General features: G+C 37.1%; 1 protein-coding gene across 2 annotated transcripts in view; it reads right to left on the reverse strand.

Annotated features, from left to right (window-relative positions):
• RARB (retinoic acid receptor beta) overlaps positions 1 to 12,615 on the reverse strand; it is a gene marked incomplete at both ends in the record, with an annotated part of 333,578 nt that overhangs the window by 220,459 nt on the left and 100,504 nt on the right. Inside the window, one exon of one of the 2 annotated variants that reach the window (XM_084248149.1) lies at positions 11,924 to 11,942. The exons of the other annotated variant lie outside the window; for it this stretch is intronic. Of the gene's footprint in view, positions 1 to 11,923; positions 11,943 to 12,615 lie in introns of those variants that run through there. 2 annotated transcript variants of the gene reach the window in all.

Below are 12,615 nucleotides of genomic sequence, written 5' to 3' on the forward strand. Positions count from 1 at the left end.
CTTCCATAGGGATTTTGTTTAAACTGAAAAAATTGGACATAAGTTTCATTGTGTGGCTTTGTGTGGAGCTCTTCCAGAAAGTTGAAACAGAGCTGAACCAAGAAGAGGAGAACCTGTTTGCCTTGTTTGTAGGGTTCCAGAGACCTCCAAAGAAGGTGAGGAAGCTTGCCTCCATTGGCAGGACTGGACAACCCGGCCAACGAAAAGTCCCTGGTACCCTCGAGAAGAGGAAAGCCCAGGTGGAGTCTGATGAGACCGACTTTTTCCAGAAGCCTACACGGACCGGATGTCAACAGTTCGCTCTGAATCCTATATGGAGTATTCCAACGAAGCCAGCTAAAAATTGCTGCTTAGTTATTCTGCCCTGTGATTTTATGCAAAAATAGGCAATATGGTTTAAAAGTAGATTTGGTTTGCAAACTTTTGCTATGCTGTTTAAAAAAATTTGGGATCAAGGTTGAGAGAATTCATTTTTGCATAAGTTGAACCATTTTAACTTTTTTTCCTGTGATTTTGACATATCTGCTGTCTTGTTCTGCCTAATGCCTCCAAATGTTTTCTTTCGGCTGGGACTGATGAACTGTTTTTCCAGGAATGGAGGACTTTTGCTTTCCACAATGGACAATACCTGGAGGGATTCGTTTTCTTTCAGACTGGAACCCTGGAAAACTTTCATCTGAGACTGTATCCCAGCATCCATATGTTTGATCTTCATCACCATGGAAATGGTGGCAAAAAGTGAAAGGGGGGAATTGTTAGGGGGAAGTGATGTCCTGAGTTAATCCCATACAGGCTTTGTGGACTCCACCCCCACTCCAGACTAAAGCCATCAAGACTCTGGGAAAGACAAATCCCATCACCACCAAGGGAGGGTGGCTGGGACCTGAGGGTGGAGTTGGGCAGCCAGGTTGGATATAAAAAACCAAACACGTGGGCCTTGGGCTCTCTGGCTCGCTATCGCTCGCCTCCTGGCTTCACCGCTCCTGGCTGGCGGCCAGCTCTGAGAGCGCCATTTTGGGATTCCTGATCGGCGGATCGGGTAGGACTCATTTAAAACTTTGTCTCCCACTTTTCTCCCAGAGCTGTACATTTCCTCATTTCCCCTTCCCTTTGTAAATAAACCTTTTATTAACCTTTCACGTGTGCCTGCAGTAGAGCATTGATAAGTCCTTTTAAGCGCGCGGGTGAGGACCCACTGTCAGGCACCCCGTTTTGTATCGGGGTTGCTCTACAACAATTCTATTTCACTTTGAAACCTGGCTAGTCCAGTGACTTGCTTTAACCAACAGAATGTGGTGAAAGTGATGCTATGTGACTGCCACATCCAGACCTTGGCGCTCATGTGACTTCCAGTTTTGCCCTAGGCCTCCATGTAGAGAAGGCCAGAGCACTCTGCTGAAAAGGGGCTGCATGGAAGGGCTCCCAGAAATCCCATCCCACAGAGTGAATGAAGGCCCCAGATACATGAAGGCCCCAGATACATGAAGCCATCTTGGATCCTATCACTTCAGTGATCGACAAACAGCCCTACCTGGAACTGAGATAAGCTATCCTTGCAGAGTGTTGCCTGAATCTCTGACTCAAGGAAGCATGAGCAAGAGAATGACTCCCATTTTAAGCCACCAAGTTTGGGAGCAGTTTGTTATGCAGCAGTGGATAGTTATACCACCTCACAGTAGAAGAACCATAAGGAAGGGAGATTCCTAACTCGGGCAGTATTTTGTATGTCTGTGATTATGTGCACTCTGAGGACAGAGTGCACGGCTTTTACATGATTCTTAAAAGAGTATCTGCAGAAAGACCAAAAAGACAGATTTTTGGATCAAAGTTAACCACAATATCAACAAAGGTTTTATCTTTCTTTTCTTTTAAATAAAATATTCCAAAATATATAGTGGGAGACTTCAACACCCCACTCTCACCAATGGACAGATCAACGAGACAAAAAAAAAATAAACAAAGACACTAGACCCCTAAATAAAGACATAGAACTCATGGACTTAACAGACATCTATAGGACATTGCACCCAAAAAAATCTGAGTACACATTTTTCTCAAGTGCGCACAGATCATTCTCCAGAATCGATCACATACTGGGCCACAAGACAAACATCAACAGACACATGAAAATCAAAATCATTCCTGCTATCTTCTCCAATCATAAAGGCATCCAGCTAGAAATAAATCATGAAAAGAAAACAAGGAACCTTCCCACTTCATGAAGATTGAAATCCACACTACCTGAAGACCATGGGCTAATGAGGAGATCAAAGAAGAAATTAAAAATACTTTAAGTTGAATGACAAGGAGGACACCACTTTCCAGAATGTATGGGATGCAGCAAAAGCAGTAATAAGAGGAAAATAATAGCAATACAGTCTCACATCAACAAACAAGAAAGAACTCAAAGAAACAACCTAACCTTACATCTCAAAGAACTAGAAAAAGAACAACAAAAAAACCCGAAAGCCAGTAGAAGGAAATAATAAAAATCAAAGCAGAAATAAATGAATTAGAAATTAAAAATTCAAAAGATCAATGAAACCAAAAGTTGGTTCTTTGAAAAAATAAACAAAATAGACGAACCTCTGGCAAGGCTCACAAAGAAAAAACGGGAGGAAACACATATAAATAGGATTATAAATGAAAGAGGAGAAATCACAACAGACTCAGTAAAAATCAAAAGAATAATAAGAGATTACTATGAACACTTATATGCAAACAAATTTAACAATCTAGAAGAGATGGACAAATTCCTAGAATGATATAATCATCCAAAGCTGGACAAAGAAGAAATAGAACAACTAAACAGACCAATGACAAGCAGCAAAATTGAAGTAGTAATCAAAGCACTCCCCAAAAACAAAAGCCCAGGCCCAGTTGTCTTCACAAACAAATTCTACCAAATGTTCAGCAGTGAATTAGTGCCTATCCTACACAAACTCTTTCAAAAAATTGAAAAAGGAATACTACCAAATACGTTTTACAAAGCCAACATTACACTAATACTAAAACCCAACAAAGACAGCACAAAAAAAGAAAATTACAGGCCAATCTCCCTAATGAACACTGATGCAAAAATCCTCAACAAAATCCTTGCCAACAGAATCCAACAAAGCATCCATAAGATAATGCACCACGACCAAGTAGGATTTATTCCAGGGACACAAGGATGGTTCAACATCCGAAAATCAATCAATGTAATCCAACACATCAACAAAAAGAAATATAAAAACCATATGATAATATCCATACATGCTGAGAAAGCATTCAACAAAGTACAACACCCATTTATGATAAAGGCCCTTGAAATTCTCGGGATACAAGGAACATACCTCAACATCATAAAGGCCATCTATGACAAGCCCACAGCCAATATCATTCGCAATGATGAAAAGCTGAAAGCAATTCCATTAAGATCTGGAACAAGACAAGGATGTCCACTCTAACCACTGCTTTTCAACATAATACTGGAAGTCCTGGCCAGAGCAATAAGACAAGAGAAAGACATACAAGGAATCCAAATAGGTAGGAAGAAGTCAAACTAAAACTATTTGGGAATGCTATGATAATATACATAGAGAACCCAAAAAACTCCACAGAAAAACTAAACTAATCAATCAGTTTAGTAAAGTGGCAGGATACAAAATCAACACACAAAATCAGTGGCCTTCCTATACACAAACAATAAACCTGAAGAAAAAGAAATCAAGAAAACCATTCCTTTTATTATTGAAGCAAAAAAAAATCAAATACTTGGGAATAAACCTAACAAAAGAAGTAAAGGACCTATACAAAAAAAACTATAAAACACTGTTAAAAGAAATAGAAGTAGACACAAAGAAATGGAAAGACATCCCCTGCTCATGGATCGGAAGAATTAACATTATCAAAATGGCCCTCCTACCAAAAGCAATCTACAGATTCAATGCTATTCCAATTAAAATTTCAATGTCATTCTTCAAAAAAATAGAAAAAATATTGATGAAATTCATATGGAGCCACCAAAAACCCCAAATAGCCAAAACCCCCTGAAAAAAAAAAAAAGAAGGGAATGGAGGCATCACGCTCCCAGATTTCAAACTATACTACAAAGCCATAATCATCAAAACTTCAATGGTATTGGAACCAGAACAGACACATGGACCAATGGAACCAAATAGAAACCCAGAAATAAACCCACATATCTATAGTCAACTAATCTTTGACAAAAGAGCAAAGAATATGCACTGGAGCAAAAAAAGTTTGTTCAATAAATGGTGCTGGGAAAACTGGGTCGCTACATGCAAAAGAATGAAGCTTGACTACTACCTCACACCATGCACAAAAAACAACTCAAAATGGATTAAAGAACTAGACATAAGACCTGAAACCATAAAATATATAGAAGGAAATATAGGTGAAACACTACATGACATGCACCTCAAAGACATCTTTACAGACGCATCACCCAAAGCAATGATAGTGAAGGCAAAGATAAACAGCTGGGACTACATCAAATTAAAGAGCTGCTGCACAGGAAAAGAGACAATAACCAAAACAAAGAGAAACCCCACCGACTGGGAGAACATTTTTGCACCCAACACTAATGATAAAGGACTGATCACAAAAATCTACAAAGAGCTGATGAGACTCAACAAAAACAAAGAAAATAATCCAGTCAAAAAAAGGGCAGAAGAGCTAAAAAAGAAACTTCTCCAAAGAGGAAATACAAATGTCCAACAGGCATATGAAAAAATGTTCAACATCACTTGCAATCAGGGAAATGCAAATCAAAACTACAATGAGATACCATCTCACACCAGTGAGAATGGCACCTATTAAAAAAACTAGCAACAACAAATGTTGGTGAGGATGTGGAGAAAAAGGAACTCTCCTGCACTGCTGGTGGGAGTGCAAACTGGTCCAACCACTATGGAAAGCTGTGTGGAGATTCCTCGACCTACTAAAGATAGAGCTTCTATATGATCCAGCAATTCCACTCCTAGGTATTTACCCAAAGGACACAGAAATATCAATTCCAAAGAGCACCTGCACCCCTATGTTTATAGCAGCACTATTTACAATATCTGAGCTTTGGAAACAACTCAAGTGCCCAAAAACAGATGACTGGATCAAGAAGATGTGGTATATATACACCATGGAATATTACTCAGCATTCAAATAAGATAAACACATGCAATTTTGCAGCAACATGGATGGTGCTGGAAGGGATCATGCTCAGTGAACTAAGCCAGAAAGAAAAAGAAAAATACCGGATGGTCTCACTCATAACAGGAATCTAGAAAACCTAAATAAGGGACCAGGAAAAAGAATAACTATAAGAAAGAAAAAATCAAAATCAACAAACAACTATGAACCAGAGACATACTTGGGGGGGGTGGCGGGGAAAGGAGAGATTGGGGTCAAAATCAGGGGGTTGGAATTGTATGGAGAATATAAAAATAAAAAAGTAAATTAAAAAATGATTCCAAAATATAGTAAATAAAAATATAAAAGTATTTTTATATATGCATGTCTTTGTGTATGTGTATATTTATATCACATGTATATTTATATGGCTATCCCTTGTTCAGTAAAAAAATTAGAACTTTGAAATATTTATTGTATGTTTATACTTTATTCTATACTAGCTTGTTATTAGTCTTTTTTAAAAAATAGTAGATACTAACTATTAAATAATAGATACTATTAAATAGTAGATACTATTAGTATCTACTAAATAGTAGATACTATTAAATAGATACTAACTACTAACAAGTAGATACTACTAACTACTAACAAGTAGATAACAAGTTAGTACTAACTTGACTTCATTTATATTCATGGAGCATTTATCTCCTAACTTTTGATGAGAACATTATTTTGTTTTGTGATCAAAGTTATCAATATTTTATTTTAAAGGTCTTGTATTTTCATGTCACTTCTAGAAAGGGCTTCTGTTATTTATAATAAAATATACTTCTTTTAGCATTTTGTGATATCAACTTACCTCCTTAGCCCCTCTACCCCAAAGTTTATCATTTATCCCTCTAAAGTTTATTTGAAGTTGATTTTGGTAGAAAGAACCAAAGTAGGAAGCTTGCTTATTTCCAGCCGCACCTCCTCCCAAACCCCAAAACATTTACAAAACACTATCTTTCCACCATTCACTTTACATCCTGACTTTCCAATTGTATTTGAAACTACATTTAGACTCAAGGCTGTCACACTCAACCAGTTATTCCCATACCCGTAATAAACTACTGTTTTGATTGTGATTGCTTATATTCACCTTACTAAAGAGAAAAGTCCTGCATTCTCTGTCTCTTTAACAGACTGTTCTTTCCCCTTAATGATGATCATATTTTAATTTTTCCAGATAAACTTGAGAATAATTATATCAAGCTAGCATTCATCCTGGAACTATTTACCTTTACAAATTTCCCATACATCTTATTTAACTTGGAAGGCATTCCATTCAAACTGCAGTCCTTCAGAGGAGAAGTTCCAACTTTATAACACCCAGTTAATCCTCCTACCCAAGAGCAAAGTATGTTTGCATTGATTCAAGAACTATAATGGGGGGTGGAAATTTTATATGTTTCTTCATTTGGTCTCTGGTAAATCTATTCTTTAGATTATTTTAACTGTTGATCAACAGTAAAGAAAGTTTACAATAAAAATTCAGTTACCTCTGACTTGTAGGAAGCAAATACATTACAGTTCCACCCAAAGAAACACATATGGCTTCCCCCCTACATTTCAAAATCATGTTAGTCAAGTTCTCAAAGTTGAAATGTGTCACACATAAATTGTAATAGGGCATCTGTCCTGTTTTGCTCAGGGATAATTACACTTGACAGCCTGGTTGGCTGCCTAACTTGTTCCTGGCTTCCCATGCCCTGGACTCAAAGGTTTCCCTGTTTAGTTCAGGCAGATTTCTATAGGGCACTGGAATGTTCAGAAAAACAGTGCTTCCAAGGAGAAACCCAAAGCTCCTTTTTTGGGTATGTACTGTTTATAATCTGAAGGAATATAGGGAAGAAAAAGCACTTGTAAATACTTCACAATTTCCCAGGTATAAGCCTCAGTTCTGTGAAAAAGTGTTTTGAAGGGACTAAGTAATAAACATTGAGTCTTGACCTGGGATCTTACTATATGCTTCAAGATTGAAAGAAGTCACAGATGGATGAATTCATTGGGAAAGAAACCAAATAATATCTCTGGTAAAAATATGCTTGTAAGTCCTAGGTTTCAGAAAAAGGAACCTTTAGAACTTTAGAGACATGTTAACATCAATAATTCTACCCATAGATGCACATTAGTGGAAGAAGTCTGTATTCTACATTTTACTTTGGCACTAGAAGATAGACAAAAAAATTTAGAAAGCAAAAAGCAGGCATTTTACATGAACAATTTAAGACTCCAGGATATGGGAGTAGCACAGTATAAAGAAATGGTGGAAGGGAAAAGATACTGGGACATTTGGTGGGGGAGTTGTGAGCTGAAATGGAGTCAGAGCAAGAAGGCCCCTCAATGAGTCCACAGTTGATCATGTGTTTTGGCTTTGGTGAAACTTACTTTTCTGTGTCATAATGTGCGGGTACTAATTCTCAAAGACAATCACACAAGGATTCCAAATGAAGCTGATATGTGAGTATGATGCAGAAAAAAAAAGGTTTTATGGGGTGGTAAGAGCTCATGAGCCATTTTAATTCACTCTAATATTGTAAGGGAAAATAGAGAAGGTGTGAGGGAAAAAATGTGCTAATATTTTTTTGTGATAACAATCTTTGCTAACTGACTAGAATTTAGGAAAGGAATCCTAAAGTTTAGCCACTGGGGATAGGCAACTTGTAGATGTTGGGGGACTTTTGGGGCCAGCGGTATGAATCAGCATCCCTTTCCTTGGTCTTTTCTAGATTGATGTATCAAGAGGTCCAAAAGTAACATATCTGTTAGCAAAAAGATGGTCCTTATCACTTTAATTTTCAGTTGCTGATTACAGAGAAAATATCCATTCTGTTCCAAAAATAGACTGATATACAACAAGCCTTTGACCTCCCTAATCAAGTTAGGATGTCAAGATAGCTTTAGTTACATTCTGCAGCGAACAATTCCAGGTTATATCACACTTTCAAAACAGTAATAATTATACAAAAATGGCCAGAGTGTGTATCCTGAATAAACAAATGTCTGAAATCCACATGATACAGAATCCACTGAAAACATTATTTTTCTGCTCTGGAATGTAAAACTCCTTGATTCACCAACAGTATTCTTTTCCTTGTTAGATTTCTTTCTCATTGTGACCCATGCCTTTTTAGGTAGTAGAGGAGAACGAAATCAAGGCTTTCATGTCTGCATGGCATCATATTGAACTGAATGCTTAGACCTGTGAGGAAAAGACCCCCAATCATGGGCTTGCATGTTACCTAATCTGTCCTTAGTTTTGGGTGGACTTGACTTGACTGGGCCGAGGGGTGGAATGTGGGCCCAAAATCAGAACATGTTGAGGGGGAATAAGATAATGCAGTCCATGACAGTCCTACTCATAATGCAATAGTTGAGGTCAAAATACTCAGGTTTCCTCACTCCTGAAATCAGCACGAATGCTCCACAGGAAAAAGACTAATTATCCTCCCTAGGAATAGAATGGATGCTATTAAGCCATGAGGATTTAGTTATTAGGTAGTAATTCTTGTGTCACCAGACTATACACTGGGAGGATCATGGGCTATGATCACCAGGATGAGAAGGCTAGGCAACATTCATGTCAATTTCCTAATTCCTCATGTCCCTCCATTTTTTAGAAGCTAGAAATTTGCTATTAATTTATATGTCATAAAAGAATTTCATTTTGTAGACCTGAGAACACAAATTGGCCCAACAGATCCCTGAAAATTATATTATTGTAATTAATAGGAATAAACAGCTAAATAAGGTCTTAAATCTACATTATTATTCAATAAAGCAAACACAAACAGAGCTCAGGGGAAAGACATAGCACAAGTTATTATACATGCTGGGCACTGTAAGAGTTAAAAGGCTGGTGAATGGATACAGAGAGAAAAAAAGACATTAAGGATATCGCCTGAGGACAATGCTGGAAAACCAAAACCTCTCTGAAATTCCTCCTTTGTCTTGTGGGTCAAGGGAGAGTTCCAAGGTGATAGTTTTTAAATGTGGGGGCCACTTACAATTCTGCTAAGCACTGTTAGAGTTGCCACATGGTTGGGTGGAAATCATCCTTTCAGGAAGACCAAAGATCCCTGTATTTTCTTCAAAAGATTCTCTAACAAGGACCTGAGCAGATCCCTGTCATTATTCTAGATAATGGATTACCTACACATACATTTTCAAGTGTAATGACACTCTTGCTTATTAAAGACCTCTCAGCTGAAGGGGCAGAATATTATGAACTGGCCGAGCCATTCATTTTCTTGAATATGTTATTCAGTATTTTATGCTAAACCAGCAATACACCATCCATTTTAGTACAATGATCCTTATGTTCAATAAAATTGAAGTGTCGCATCATAAATCATTATAGTCATTTATTTTACATTAGACACATTAGCCACTATATTCCATAATCTATTACAATAAGGTGGATTTAAATGTACCCCAAGGAACTGCAATAATAACTTGAGAACCAAATATAGCAATTTATGGATAAAATATGCTTAACCTAAAACTGCACTAGCTGTCGTGATGGCTATGAACTCTGGAATGGAGAGCTGATGGCGACTGAACTCAGTTACACAGAGAGAGGGAGGCTGAGGGAAGAAAGGGCACTTTCCTCTTATTTTCTGTTCATTAGTTAAAAACGTTTAAGATCAATAATTGTGCAATTAATCAGTGAGACAAAATTTTGCTGGAGGAAAGTATGTCAGGGAAACTTTTTCTATGTAATCCATCTAGTTTACCAGATTGCTAGTAGACTATTCAACAGGATGCCTATTTTTGACAACAGTGGTGTCCTACAAGATGTCATCAGTTCACATAACTCCAAATTTGTGAATAATCAGACATTGGATAGTGTGAAGAAAAGGTTTTATATAGCTAATTAATAGTGTAAAAGAAGTGCCAGGAGAAAGAGATGTTCTTTTACTTACAATGGAGACTATAATTATACTTTCTTATCAATTAATTCAAGTTTTCCTCAGTGATCTGTTTGAGACAATAGTTTATTAGCCCATTCAGTTAGGCTCTATAATTCAGGTTCTTTGCTAATTTGGTATTCCTCTACATAGATGGTGATTTGTAATTTTAGGCAAATTATTATTATCTATGTTATTGATATTCTTGGGTACCTTTCTTGGCAATCTTCAAGACTTATTTTATTATACTACTTCATAGGAAGTATTTGCTGTTCAGGATTATTAAAAAATGTTTGTTATTGTGTTCTAAGATTGCATGGACCAAATTTGCCAAGATCAATTCTTCCTCAGGAAATTAGAGAAAAGATAAATTCCCCCCTTGAAGGTCACTCATCTATCCATTCACCCAGTCACCCCTGCTCCTTTCACGTCTTCCTTCTATTCATTCAACCATCTAATCATCTGCTTATCAAGCAATGATCCAGTTAATGAATACCCAACATCCATTTAATGCCTTCTCTGTGCCAGAAACAAGGAAATTACTAAGGATACAATGAAGAAAAAGACAGAGCAGCTACCCTTGTAACAAGAAACTTAATTATTGCATTAATTTTTATCTATATAAACATGTTGTGTTCTTTTACATCAAATTTATAACTATCAAATACTTAGGGTTAGCTATGAGTTTTCCCTAACTCAACATTTATAGAGTTGTAAGTGCATATATAAATAAAATTCTACGGGTAAGAGAGGACCCTGCTTGGCTAAAGTGACCTAATGTGAACTATTTATACTCCCTGGTTCTCATTTATTCAACTGTACAGTAAGGGGGTTTCCAGAAGATTATTAGAATTCCTTCTCAATTCCCTTTAGAATACCTTCTCAAATTCTAGAACTTGAATAACCTTTCACTCTTCCTTACAATAATCTGCCCCATTTTTGAAAATGTCTCTAATACAAAACCCGACAAAATAGAGCAATACTAAATCTCATTATTGTCATTCATACTTCTTTTTTCTTTTTATAGTCTACTATTAATATAAAATTTGCTGTCCTCTCATCAATTTTCATCTAGTTTGTGCTCTTAAAAAATTCTTACCATCTGATTACAGTGCCAATATCAACGTGGTCGTCATTACTCTTTTAATCCTCTCTCAGCTTCACTGCCATCCTGGTTTTTCCTTTTTACTGATGTATCTGAACTACATATTATTTCCCCTGGGCATACTTTTCCAAATGAAATAAGATTTCATTTTCTGTTTCTAGTTCTAATCCTTCTAGAACCTTGCCTTAAAGTATTTACAGACACTACTCTGAGCCATTTTTAATAAACTGACTCTACTGCATATATCATATCTTGTACTTTTAGGGGGTTCTATATTATACTTACCCCACAATTAACACTTTTTCCCCTCCTTGTGTCTATATGTCTATATATCTATAAAATCCCTCTTTATGTGTCTATTAATTGTGGAGAAAAATGACACTATTTCTCAATAGAGAAATCATGTAAATGTAAGACATGGTATAAGGAGATAATGGCTTTATATAAAGTTTACTGAATACAATAGGCATCTACTTATATAAAATCTTTAGGCCGAATTCAGTAATATACAACATTTCTGAGTATATTCTTTTAAGCAGAAAAGGGTAGAGATCATGGTCCTGTTAGGATAAGGACCACACACTAAGTGACCTAATAGAACAAATTTACAGCAACTAGTCACAAATGTTTTGGAACAGCTTAAACAGAATGGTGTGGTGATAGGAATTAACACAGGCAGGAAGCTACTACCTACTCTAGGACTGGGGGGATAAAAGGAAGAGATAGTGCTAACAATGGTTGGAGCCCTTCCATCCTGGGCTTGCTGTGCCTTCTTTTGGTCAAAAGAGGCTGAGAAGAAAGGCTTGAGAATGAAATAAGTGAGGCTTAGATTTAAGGACCTCTCACATGTGGATCCCTTACAAGGTCCCAGGAGGGTCTTTGCAATTTGTGCACATGGCCATATGGATGTTATTTGAAAATTACCTTATGTTAACTCATGGCTATGAGAGCTGTCTCTGACATCTCTTCCATTACACTTCTGCTTAGGTGTTAGGTGGGATTAGAATGGCCAGGGGCATATTTAGGGGCTGATTACGTGAAACTGATTTAGTTGGTGTCAGTGGGACACATGTACATAGTTCATACTTATTTCTGTAGAGTATTAAGTGTGACTCTGGTTGTCATGGGTACGGAGGATTGCTTGTGCCAGTTGGCATACAGAGGCTGGAGACAGTAGACATCAGGCAGACTGTTCCACACCCCTAAGAATTTCTCCCTAGCTTGCATGAATTTTAAATGTTCCATTAGACATTCAGATAGCTTTTCCTGGTGTCAGAATGATCTACAGTAAAAATAACTGTCCACGTGGCATTCACTGCAGATGGACACTAATGACAAACCAACTGGTTGCAACATAAACTTCCTTAAAATCTTGCACCTTTTCTTTGAAAGCAACTTGAGACATACTCACAAATGATAAGCCCC

The sequence above is a fragment of the Talpa europaea genome (assembly GCF_964194135.1).
Source record: "Talpa europaea genome assembly, chromosome: 11".
Classification (NCBI taxonomy): Eukaryota; Metazoa; Chordata; class Mammalia; order Eulipotyphla; family Talpidae; genus Talpa; species Talpa europaea.